This window comes from Symphalangus syndactylus, chromosome 18, assembly GCF_028878055.3.
Source record: "Symphalangus syndactylus isolate Jambi chromosome 18, NHGRI_mSymSyn1-v2.1_pri, whole genome shotgun sequence".
NCBI lineage: Eukaryota > Metazoa > Chordata > Mammalia > Primates > Hylobatidae > Symphalangus > Symphalangus syndactylus.
In genome coordinates, this window is record NC_072440.2 from 22,901,156 (window position 1) to 22,913,530 (window position 12,375).

Here is a 12,375-nt window from a genome sequence, read left to right on the forward strand (position 1 = left end):
ATTAGTAAGGTTTATGGATTAGATAATGGTATTAAGTCAATGTCAATTTCCTGACTTTATATAGTAGTTACCTAAGAAAATGACCATGGTCTTAGGAAATACACACTGAAGTGTTTAGGGGTAAAGGAATATCATGACCCCAACTCACTCTCAAACAATTCATAAAAAAATACAAATGCAATATGTATATATGAAGAAAAGATGATAAAGCAAGTGTGGTAAAATACTGACGATTTTAGGAAGACTAGGTAAAACGAGTTTATGAGAATTTTTTTTTAAGACAGTGTCTCACTCTATTGCCCAGGCTGGAGTGCAGTGGCACAGTCACAGCTCACTGCAGCCTCGACCTCCTGGACTCAAACCATCCTCCCACTTCAGCCTTCCAAGTTACTGGGACTACAGGTGAGCACCGCCATGGTTGGCTAATTTTTTAATTACTATTATTATTTTTGTAGAGATGGGGTCTTGATATGTTGCCCAGGCTGGTCTCGACCTCCTGTCCTCAAGCAACGCTCTCAACTCAGCCTCCCAAAATGCTGGGACTACAGGCGTAAGCCACCACACCCAGCCTGTATATGAGAGCTCTTTATACCAAGCTTACAACTTTCCTATTAGGATCAAATTATTTCAAAATCTAAAAAAAAAAAAAAAATTACAAAAATAAGCAAGGTGGTCAGGGAACCATCGCAACTTCTTATGCTCATCTCCCACCCCTCTGCTGTTCCATGTTCAGCACAATCACTTTACTGAATTATGTGTTGCCTTCTTCCCTCTCTGCAGCTCCTGTCAAATATTCACTTTCAGAATTGTCTGCTTTGGTTGGCTCTGCCAGAAATGACCTTTTCTCCTTTTCTCCCTGGAAAACTCCTATTCATCCTTTAAAGACCTTCTCTGTAGAAATGTATCTTTGTTGTTTCCTACTGTCTCCGAAGAGAAGAAATAACCCCTTCCTCTGTGTCTTGTTTATTCTTATATTATTGGATGTAAAACATTATTATTTTTGTTTTGGTGTAAGTCATCTGCTCTCTTCTCCTCACTGTGGGTATCATGTGTCTCATAAGGCATGGGTCTCATTCATCTTTCTGTCCCCAGCCTAGCCTGGTACCCAACCCAGAGTGGAAGCTCAGTAGAACATTGCTGAAATGAATGGAAAGGTCTGATTGGAGCACAGGAGCTTGGGGGACAGTTTGCACAGTGAAAGAATGGGTCCTGATGGAAGAAGCTAGCATCAGCTCAGTCTGCAGAAAGACCTTTCTATGGTGGCAGACATTGACGTATCTGTAGTCAAGGTAAAGCTGTCTAGGGAATCTTGCAGGGCAGAGACACATCTGCAGAATGTTTGCATCGTAGAGCTGAAGACAGTAACTGGGTGCAGGGCAGGAGAGTCATGGGGGTGAGGTCATGGATAGAAGTATGACTTAGCTTGGTCTAAAAATAAATTGCTGGTGGTAGGTTGTCCAGTTATCCTTTGTCATTAAATGACCGAGACTTCTTTTGACCGGGATTCTTGTTAAGTGTTCTTGCCAGGCTGAACTCTAAAAACGACTTGTGTTCAGGACTGAACACAGGCCCACAGATCATTAATCCAAACTCCATGGAATGCTCACACTCCCTCATTACTTTGATACCCCTGGTTTTTAAGGCTCAAAAGAAGGGTGACCCTGAATGTTAACCCTCCAAGTGGAATGTAAAACACACGACTGTTAACGGACCTATTTCAGTCTCTCTGGGTACCTTGGGAACAGAGATTCTGTGTGACATGTGACACAATTTTCAGTCATTGTAGCTATTGATATAGTTCAAGCGAGGCTTTTGCCCAAAGTGGGGAGACTCAGGCAAGAATAAATTGGGGCAGGAACAGTAGAGTCGTGTGGGATCTGTAGAAATCTGCTAATGAGGGAGAAAAAGAGAATACCATGAAATGGAATAGCATGCTGGTTTTAAAAAAAGAGTCTTTAAGAGTCGCGGAGACAAACAGCTCTTGGCTTGAGTCACAGCCCAGTCATTCACCAGCCGTGAAACCTCAGGCAAGGCACTTGTCTTCTTTGAGCTTTAGTGTCTGCATCTCTGAGGTGGGAATAATCATCACAGTTACCTCAAACGTTCCTTAAAAGGGTGAAAATACTTAATGCTTGTAAAGTACTTAGTATAGTGCATGACATCTAGGAAGGGCTCAATAAATTTTGTTAATAACAACAACATAATAAAAATTATTATTTTTTCATTTATCATCATCATTATTACTTAGAGACAGGATCTCGCTCTGTCACCCAGGCTGGAGTGCAGTGGCACGATAATCGATCACTGCAGCCTCAAACTCCCAGGTTCCAATCAGAGGTCACTGCAGCCTGAAACTCCTGGGCTCAAGTGGTCCTCCTGCCTCAGCCCTGAGTAGCTGGGGCTACAGGTGTGCACCACTGTACCTGGCTATTTTTAAATTTAATTTTTTTTTTAACTTCTATGTTGCCCAGGCTAGTCTTGAACTTCTGACCTCATGTAGTCCTCCTGCCTTGGCTTACCAAAGTACTTACGGGTTACAGTGCAAAGGGATTAAAGACATGAGTGAGCCACTGCAGCTGGCCTGATTTTATTTTATTATTTATTTATTTTATTTTATTTTATTAGTTTTTTAAATTTAATTTTATTTTTTTGAGGCAGATTTTTGCTCTTGTTGCCCAGGCTGGAGTGCAATGGCATCATCTCAGCTCACCACAACCTCCGCCTCCTGGGTTCAAGCAATTCTCCTGCCTCAGCCTCCCGAGTAGCTGGGATTACAGGCATGTGCCACCACGTCCAGCTAATTTTTTGTATTTTTAGTAGAGATGGGGTTTCTCCATGTTGGTCAGGCTGGTCTCGAGCTCCTGACCTCAGGTGATCCGCCCACCTCGGCCTCCCAAAGTGCTGGGATTAAAGGCTTGAGCCACCATGCCCAGCCTTATTTATTTATTTTTAAAATTATACTTTAAGTTCTGGGGTACATGTGCAGAACATGCAGGTTTGTAACATAGGTATATATGTGCCATGGTGGTTTGCTGCACCCATCAACCAATCATTAGGTATTTCTCCTAATGCTATCCCTCCCCTAGCCCCCCACCCCCTGACAGGCCCTAGTGTGTGATGTTCCCCTCCCTGTGTCCATGTGTTCTCATTGTTCAACTCCGACTTATGAGTGAGAACATGTGGTGTTTAGTTTTCTGTCCTTGTGATAGTTTGCTGAGAATGATGGTTTCCAGCTTCATCCATGTCCCTGCAAAGGACATGAACTAATCCTTTTTTATGGCTACATAGTATTCCATGGTGTATATGTGCCATGTTTTCTTTATCCAGTCTGTCATTGATGGGTATTTTGGTTGGTTCCAAGTCTTTGCTATTGTGAACAGTGGGCCTGGACTAATTTTAAAACACAAATAATGGACCTCATTTTCTAGCCTGTCTCCTCTATTATTCCATGAGCATTTCAGAGCAGTGCTATGTCTGATGTATCTGTGGCATCTCCTCATCCCCTGCAAAAGCTGGCACAGAGAAGGTGCTTGGCGAATGCGTTTCCTGAAGTGAGTTAAAGCCACCATTCTTGCAGCCTAGATTTTGTTTCTAGGAAGGGCACCATGTCCACCTGGTTCACAGCTGTGTTGTCAGCACGGAGCATGGCATCTGGCACATGGTGGGCAGTTAAACATTTGTGGACTGGTAGAGGAAGGAATGATAGGAGCAGCAACAAGTTTTCTGAGAACCATGCACAATCATGCCACATGCATGCACCAGAGACTGTAGCCAAGGCTGCTGGCTTCTTAGGTGTATATGTCAGCACTTCTATAGAGCATGTAACATTGTATTAAGTCTGATTTACTGATGTGTGCACAGTAAACATTGTGGAAGGATAGGTAACAAACTGTTCCCAGCAGTTTCCTGGGGGTTGGACCTCTTGCTTTTTAACTATACACTTGTCTATTGCTTGACGCTTTTATAGTAAGCATGAATTACTTTGGCAATGAAAACACCAAATAAGATAAAGAAATAAAATATTGAAAAAGGAGAGGGGGAAGATGAAGAAGAAAGAAGAACAGAAATGAGCAGATTTTTTAGAAAGAAAAATGTCAGGCACAGGTGGGAGGGAGTAACCCTTGGTTGTGAATTTTGTCCCTCCCAGACCTCAGATATTACCCTCCAGCCCTGCAGGGAGCGCTGTCTCCTCTTGGTGTGCCTTTAAATGTCAGGGTCCTACTGCAGAGAAGGGTTGAACTGAGGACATTTTCACACTTTTAGGGCAGTGTTTTGTTTGGAATAATGCTAACAACTCATGAGAGGAAAGATTTTTGCAGCTGGACAGATCTGGGTCAGGATGCCAGCTCCATTATTTGCTAGCTGGACAAGTTATTTCACCTCTTGAGATCAGTGCTTTAATCTCTAAAAGGGGACTAATAAATATCTACCTTCTAGCACTTCAGCCTTAGAGGACTAAGTAAGGTAGTAAAAACCTTCAGATACCTATGATGATGATGATGATGATGATGGCATTTAGTTGGTATGGATAGCCAATCAGCTACTAATTCACACCCATGTTTCTTCTACCTGTCTTTATCCTTAGAACACAAACATGGATGTTTTCAAATTTTCAAATGCTTTTCTGAAAATAGCATATGCTTTTTTTTCTTCTTTTTTTTTTAAGTGACAAGGTCTCACTCAGGATGGAGTGCATTGGTGGGATCATGGCTCACTGCAGCCTTGACCTCCTGGGCTGAAATGATCCTCCCACTTCAGCCTCCCAAGTAGCTGGGACTACAGGTCTACACAACTGTATCTGGCTAATTTTTGTATTTTTTGTAGAGACAAAGTCTCACCATGTTGCCCAGGCTGTATTGAATTCCTGGTCTCCAGTGATCTTCCCTCAGCCTTCTGAAGTGCTGAGATTATAGGCATGAGCCATCTCACCTGGCCAACAGATTGTTTAAATATTTTTTTCCTTAAAAATATTTCTAGATTCAGTGGGTATATGTGCAGATTTGTTACCTAGGTATATTCTCTGATGTTGAGGTTTGGGGCTCTACTGCTTAGTACCGAATAGTCAGTTAATTTTTGTGCTATTTTAAAATTGGGTTTTATCGTGCTTCTCTAGAGCTCCCAATCTCATAATCCTGTGGAGTGTGTTTTCGTACCGTATGATCTTGGTAAGTTTACAGTAGGTTTTATTGATCAATCTTCCCTAAGCCTTCATAAATCTGCTCTTTTAGAATTTGTTCAGTAATTTCCTCAGATAATGAGTTCAAGAGATCTGTGGTTCAACTTGGTGACTATAGTTAACAATAATGTATTCTTGAAATTTGCTAAGAGAGTAATGTGTGAGGTCATGCATGTTAATTAGCTTGATTTGCCATTTTACAATGTATATATATTTCAAAATATGATGTTGCACACAATAAATACAATATACACAATTTTTATTTGTCAGTTATAAAACTGATTAATAAAAACGTTTCCTCAGAAGTCAATACCTGTGTCTGGTTCTTGGATGTCAACTTCCAACCCATCCCCTTTGTGAAAAGAGAGACTCCAATGGCCTCTCTCCAGTTTGGTTTCCCTGAAAGGCGTCACAGTTCACGTCTTTGGAGGTAGCTCCATGGATGTGAACATGGGTTCTGAGACTTGTGCATGTGGCCTGGAAATTTGAACTCGTTTAAAGCAACGTTCTCTTACTTACTGTCCATCTATTTCAGATTTCAAGTTCTTCTTAATGGTATGTTTTTTTTTTTTTTCATTTTGCTTATTTACTCATTTTACTTGAAGAGATGGGCACACATGAATTTGCAATTTTCTCTGCTGCCTGTTGTTTTGCTGCTGAATGCTCAGTCTCTTTTCCTGGTACCTGCTTTTCCTCTAGAATAGTGCGCTTCCGATGGTGTTGGTTCTACCCTGCCAGTCAGGGCATTGCATTCTCAGGTCTCTAGGGATTGTTTCAGAAATGAGCATGTGACTCAGTTGCTATGCAATGGATACTGTTGCCTCTGCTAGGGAAGAGGCACCTTTGGCTCTTTTCTTCTAGAACTGCTTAAAAAAAAAAAGCTACAGTGAACATGGCCTTCTAGGAGCCACTACCTAGGGCCTGATATTTAGAATGCCTCAATATGATGCCCCAGGTAGAGAGCTGAGTCAAGAGGAAAAAAGTCAAGATGTAAGTAGGGCTAGGCCCATTGGCTCATGCCTGTGATCACAACACTTTGGGAGGCTGACATGGGAGTATTGCTTGAGGCTAGGAGTTCAAGACCAGCCTGGGCAATATGGTGAGACCCTGTCTGTAGACCAAAAAAAAAAAATTAGCTGTGCATGGTAGCACATGTCTGTAGTCCCAGCTACTTGGAAGGCTGGGGTAAAAAGATTGCTTCAGCCTACGGTTCAAGGCTGCAGTGAGCTATGTTCATGCCTCTGGACTCCAGTCTGGGTGACAGAGCAAGATCCCATCTCTAAGAAAAAAAAAAGAAAAGAAAATATGAGCGAACAGGACCAAGCTATTCGAAATCCCCTGAACTTTTCGATTATTTAAGCCAATAAATTCCTTCTTTTGCTTAACCCAGTTTGATTTGGGGTTCTTGTTAATTGCAGCAAAGTCCTAACCAGATACTTAAAACAGCAAACCTCTGAATGATGCTTTAAGCCTCGATTTTGAGAGCCCATTGGCTTTCTGGGTTTTGGCAAATTATTCTAGGGTTTATGCCTTCCTGACCACATCTTTGACATTTTCGTCATTCTTTGATGTCCTTTTGTGGTCACGAGTCCCTTTTTATATGCATTCTAGGATTTTAAATATCTAAGCAAACCCCTAGCCTGGATCCAGGATTTCTTTCATTTTAAAATGTCTTTTTTTCATGATAAAAGTATTTCATTGTACCACACATCTAAATTTAGAAATAGAGTAAAATGGGAGGAAGGAATTACCCAGTGATCTTCTATCCAAACAAAACTAGTGAACATTTCCCAAAAATTCTTTCCCAAACTTTCTTATTCCCACATAGATCATTGGATTCTACTCTATAAATAGTTTGACATATTGGTTTTAAATTTTTAAAAAGTTAATACATCCATATGCCATAAAATTTAAAAGATAGCACACATTCTTCTGTATCTTACATTTAAAAACATTTTCAATTGACAAACAATAAGTATATATATTTGGGATGTTATGATATGTGTGCATACATTGTGGAATAATTAAATCAGGTCAATTAACATACCCATCCCCTCACATACTTAACATTTCTTTGTGATGAGAACATTTAAAATCTACTTTTAGCAGTGGTGGTGATCAGAGGGTGAGGACGTGGTAGACGGGGAAAGGAAGATGTTAGCCAAAGGGTACAGAAGGAATACGTTTTAGTGATCTATTATTGCACGCTGTGGTGACTATAGTTAATAACAATGTATATTTCAAAATTGTACCTTGCATTATTCACTTAACGGTTAATCTTGGAAATGGTTCTATGTCAGTAGAGAGTGTCCTCATTCTTCTTTTATATGTATGTATGAGAGATCATTTAAGCCAGCCCCTACTATTGGAAACACAGTTTGCTTCCAGGTTTTGGGTCATTATAACCAATGCTGCACAGCTTTTTGCATGAAGCCTTGGTGCTAGTTCCAAAGGATGGACTCTCTGAAAACAAAGAATATAGTCAAATGGCAGGGATATTTTGGAGGCCATTGATACCGTTATGAAATTATCTCTCCATAGCGCTGCTGTTTTTGCTACTTCCTCCAGGAGAAAATGAAAGGGCTCTGTTTGTTTATTTTTATTTATTTTTTCTGAAATCATTCTTTTATTCTTTTCATGAAATTTCAGAAAAATTGCAGGAGAGCTAACAACAAGGACTAAGGTTAAAACCAAAATTTAATTTTTGGTACCACTGATTAACAAAACCATTTTGTTGAATCTTAATGGAGTGACTGAGTAACTTAGTATTAATAACTTAGATCTGATTGAACACTACTGATTCTGTTTAAGTTTTATCTGGAAGTTTACACATGTTGCTTTAAATAATTTGATCTATTTACTATATCTTTGTATCTGCTTCATATTTAAAACTCCATGTGTAGAAAAATATCAAACTCGTACCTTACTTTACAATTATTTTCTAGTAAGAGTACTCAGTTACTTGTTTGTTTATTCTTACTCAGCACTGAGATCAGTGCTCGGTACATAATAAGTGTTTAATGTGTTAGGTTTTACAACTGCTGCTATTATTATTTTTTCCTTTCGACTCTCCTCACTCTTTTCTATCTCAGTATCACTGGAAAACATACCAAGCTGTATCTCGATTATGCAGACCTCTCTTCCAAGCCTAGGGCCTGGAATCATGGATGCATAATCTTTTCTATGAACTGTAGGAAACACTCCTCTCCCCTGTCAGGGAGTAATATAGGACGTCATTCTGAAAAAGAAAAAAGAAGAAGGAAACAGTGATGCTTCCCTTGGTTAGGCTGAAATCAAAGATAAGACTTTCTCCCTTTTCTTGTTGCTTCACATTTTTAAAGGCCTACTCAAAATCCCACTTCCATAGCACAGAGCCCGGCATATAGGAGGCACTTAAGTGTTGAATGAATGAATGGTTGATTGTTGCACCTTTGACTGATCTCTCCAGTAGCCAACTGGAAACTTGACGAGGAACATGACCATCTTTTCTTATTTCTTGCTCACCAAAAATGTCATAAATACATAACAGATACTTGTTAAACAAATGAATGTATGCATCCAGATATCTGAATTGCTACAAAACTAATTATAAAATAATCTTCAAACAGTCCAAAACTTGGCTGCTTCTTCAGCAACATCATCTAAGATTTAAAAAAGAAAAGAGAAAAAAAGCTAATGGGCCAGATGTGGTGGTTCATGCCAGTGATCCCAGCATTTTGGGAGGCCAAGGTGAGAGGATTGCTTGAGCCCAGGAGTTTGAGACCAGCCTGGACCACATAGCAAGACCCTATCTCTACTTAAAAAAAATTCGCCAGTCTTGGTGGCGTGCCTCTAGTCCCAACTACTTTGGGGACTAAAGCAGGAGGATGGCTTGAGCCTGGGAGGTCAAGGCTGCAGTGAGCTATGATTGTGCCATTGCACTACAGCCTGGATGACAGAGCGAGACGCTGTCTTAAAAAAAAACTTGCTAATGGATTCCCAGGCACCACCTTAGACTTACTGGACTATAAACTCTAGGGATTGGTTCCACATTCTCTATTTTAACCCCCAGTCCTTCATCCCCGGCCAGTGATTCTGATGTAACCACCCTTAGAAGATTATGGTACAGAACTTGAGGACCACTGATTTTCCTATCCTATCCCAGGATCCCATTGCATTTTGTTTGTTTGTTTGTTTCTGAAGTGGCCTCTTGGCTGCTCTGTGGGTGATCTTATCTGTGAGTATACACTATTTCACGCTGATAAGCCACCCTGACTCTCCAGCAGCTCCCCCTGGCTTTAATCCTATTAATAAACCTGTCCCCTGGCCTCCGAAGATGTGCCCTTTATCTTGCCCATTAAGGCTGCAGCAAGCGGCTTTTCCCTGCTTTCTACCACAACTCAGTTTTATTACAAAGTTCTGCTGTCTTTTAGAGAAATAGACTTGATGCTCACACTTTCAATCACCAGGTCCTTGCTGGCCAAATGGCTCATCCTGTGTTTTTATGGGGCTCTAGAGAGTTCACCATATTGTAGAAGTAGCAACTGGAGAAGGAATTAGCATTGAATCATCCCCTTTGATGGAAGACTCTGTGGCAGGCATGCTACAGGCATTTAATTTTTATGCCAATGAGTGGGTATTGTTATCCCAGTTTTCAGGTGAAAAAACTGAGGTCAGAGAGATTAAGTAAATACCCTGAATATCAGGATTTAAACCCAAGTTTGTAAAATTCCAGAGTCCCAGTGTGGAGCCAGGGAGGGCTTGGGATGTAGAGGGGTTTGAACTCCAGACTATGGGAGACTGGGGAGCATCAGGATTGGGGTTCTAGGCAGGCCCAGTCAGTAGGGTGGGCTAGCAGCTATCAAATGCCAGAGAAAGAAAAATCCAGTTTCAGAAGGTAGAAGCAGGCATTGTAGGAATGGCTCAAAGCATCAAGTTTAAAGGGAGCTGGACAAGATGCTGGAACTAGATCTGACGTGGGGGGATGGACCCTTGGCCACGAGGGATTGAGCGGATGAGCTGGGAGGGGCTGGCTGAGGATTGAAAGAAACTTACAAAAGGGCTCCTGAGCCTCTGCCTGTGGGAAGGAAAGAGCCGCCTAGGGCACTTGGGCAGTGGGTCTGCAAGCTGATCCGGATCATAATTTGTCACCAGCTAAGCTTGCCATTTAACGCAATCATTCAACAAGCATTGATTGAGTCCCTCCTGTGTGCTGGAGATGCCGGGTGCTGAGAAAACAAGGCAGCAAAGGTCCCCGCTATTTTGGAACATATGTAATACTCTATTAATAATCATTATCATAGCAACCAACAGTCATTCAGTACTTAAGTGCCAAGCACAGTTTTAATTACTTTACATGTATTAATACATTCAATCTTAACAACTACCCTATGAGGCAAGTACTATTATTATCGCTACTTCACAGTTGAGAACGCTTTTGTTTGGAGAAGTCATGCGGCATGCACATTGGAGAGAGGCTGGGTAGGGACTGGGGGCTGGTGGCCGTTGGCTTCTGATCCACCGGGCTCTGTAGCCTCCCATGTGGAGGTCACTTGCCATTTCTCTCAACTTCCCTCAATAGCTTTTGATAACTTCCAGTTTCATTTACCACGTTTTGTACTCTTAATTGTTCTCAGAGGCATTTCTCAGTCTGCTTTTTAAAATGTAGAGCACTTAATTGGCCTCTGTGGTGAAAACGCAGGCACCTGCATTTTGTAGAATGTCATCTGTATGCAAATTTCCAAATAGTTGAGTAGTCATTCCGCTGCATGAAAACCAGGGGTCCAGGGAGACCCACTCCTAGCTTCATTGCTGACCCGCCCCTGCTCCTGTGACCTGAGATATTGATTTGGCATCTGTTCAATGGTTCGGTTCAATATCATGCTTTTCTTTTCTTTCTTCCTAAGTGCCCAACACAGTGTGGGTGCCCAAAGGATAAGAGGCAAGGAATCTGTCTTTGAGAAGTCTGCAGTCTAGCCATGGAGACGAGACGTACCCAGGATGAAATACAGGTGAAAAACAGCAATGCATAATTAAGTACTAAATCTATGGCGAGCTATGGGATTGCCAGATGCTGTGCAGGTTCAAAGAGGGGAAGTGATAGCATGGATTTCTCGAAGGAGAGAGGTGAGCTAGGTTTTGAAAGATACGGATAGGTGGAAGTAAAATGGAGGACATTTCAGGCAAGAGACCTGCAAGGGCAAAAGCACAGTGGTCAAGGAATGGCTTGACTTCTAAAAATCAAGGAGATTGGATTTCCTGGAGTGAAGGCTTTTAGTGGTGTATAGACGGTAAGAAGCCTTCAACACTACTCCAACAGTAACAATACCTAATATTCAAGGGTTTGAAATGTGCAAAGCACCATTTCAGCTCTCCATGTTGATCCTCAAGACACTTAATAAAGTTTGTGGTGTCTTCATTGTACTTTGTGGAAACTGAGATTTAGAAAGCTGATGTAACTTGCCTCAAGCAACAGTGTAATGCCAGAGGTGGAATCTGAGCCTACGCAGTCCAATGTTACCCTCCAAGCTATGTTATATTCCTGATATTGCTTCACATTTTCCAGATGGGGAAAGAAGACTCAGGGATGAAGTTAGCTCTTCTTGGTTGCAGACAACAGAACCCACTCAAGCTAGTTTAAACAGAAAGAAATTTATTCAGTGCTACAAGGGAGCACTCAGACTCTCTCAAAGGGTTAAAGTTGGCCTTGCCAGAAACCCCACTGCAGGGCTGGTCTTTGTAGATCCCACTCTTGCCGCCTCTGGGCATGGGCACCAATCTCTTGTTACTGACTCTAAACACAGTTCTGATGCCCTGAGAGCCGCCTGCCTCCATTGCCACCATTGCCAGACAGATGGGCACTACATGGTGCCATCCTCCTCACATGTTGGGCGTCTGAACTGATATTTCACATAAGCACACCTGATTCTCAGAGAATTAGACGAGTGAGTTTTGGGGCTGCCCTTTTGGGCAGGCAGGACTCATCAGTGGGAAATGTCCCTGACATAGGAAAGCTATTGTCCAAGAAGTGCCATGCAGCTGAGAAATATGACATTTTTTCCATAATGTTAATAAATACTCGAGCTGGCCTCCAGGCCTGGGCCAGTCTGGCTCCAGGGACTACGCTTACAATGACTATACCATGGCTTGCAAATAATAGTCCCTGGTGTGAGGCTGGGCTGGCTAAACGAGAATCACCTGGGAAGTTTATTAAAAACACA

The 12,375-nt window shown here is 41.7% G+C and overlaps 1 long non-coding RNA gene across 1 annotated transcript in view; it reads left to right on the forward strand.

Annotated features, from left to right (window-relative positions):
* The first annotated feature begins 321 nt into the window (after positions 1-321).
* The window catches only part of LOC134733503 (uncharacterized), an 84,741-nt gene continuing 72,687 nt past the window's right edge, over positions 322-12,375 (forward strand). The window contains exons 1-2 of the long non-coding RNA XR_010117045.1: positions 322-402; positions 11,062-11,166. This is a non-coding gene — a long non-coding RNA (uncharacterized lncRNA). The remainder of the gene's footprint in view (positions 403-11,061; positions 11,167-12,375) is intronic.